Source organism: Austrofundulus limnaeus, unplaced genomic scaffold (genome assembly GCF_001266775.1).
Source record: "Austrofundulus limnaeus strain Quisiro unplaced genomic scaffold, Austrofundulus_limnaeus-1.0 Scaffold1069, whole genome shotgun sequence".
In the NCBI taxonomy this organism is placed as follows: Eukaryota; Metazoa; Chordata; class Actinopteri; order Cyprinodontiformes; family Rivulidae; genus Austrofundulus; species Austrofundulus limnaeus.
Window position 1 is genome coordinate 40,606 of NW_013953471.1, and position 570 is coordinate 41,175.

A 570-nucleotide genomic window follows, 5' to 3' on the forward strand; every position below is an offset into this window, starting at 1 on the left:
GTAGTTGATTTTTCTTTATTTATTTTAAGTTGGTTAGCTAAGAAACTTCCTGATTTATTGCTATGTTCAAAATTTTCTAAACGAAGTYTTTGTAACAAGAATTTATTTTTTTTGTCAATAATTTCATTCAATTCTAGTTTTGCCTTCCGCATTTTTTGCTCTCTCTCTTCTCCTTGCAGAGCTTCTATCAATTTAACTTTTATAGACTTGAGACTTAAGACGTTAACTTAACTTAGACATATACAGTACATCTAATCTACAATAATTTTCATCTTTAAGTATTTTAGAAAGCTTATTGCTTCTCTTTCGATTATTGTTACTGTTTTATTCATAATTCAATTAAATTAATTATTGCTATATTTTTGTAATAAATTACCATAAAGACAAAGCTGGTTCCTCATCTTTGAGTATTTTTTGCCTGAGATAAGAATTCCCTTCATATCATACAATCTTACACTTTTGGAAATATGGGTCCGATTAAAAGGGTGAATAAATATTGGTCAATAACTAACTTGGGGTGGGCTAATATACAAGTGTATACTTCAGTCCAACCCTTTGAATGTATAAATA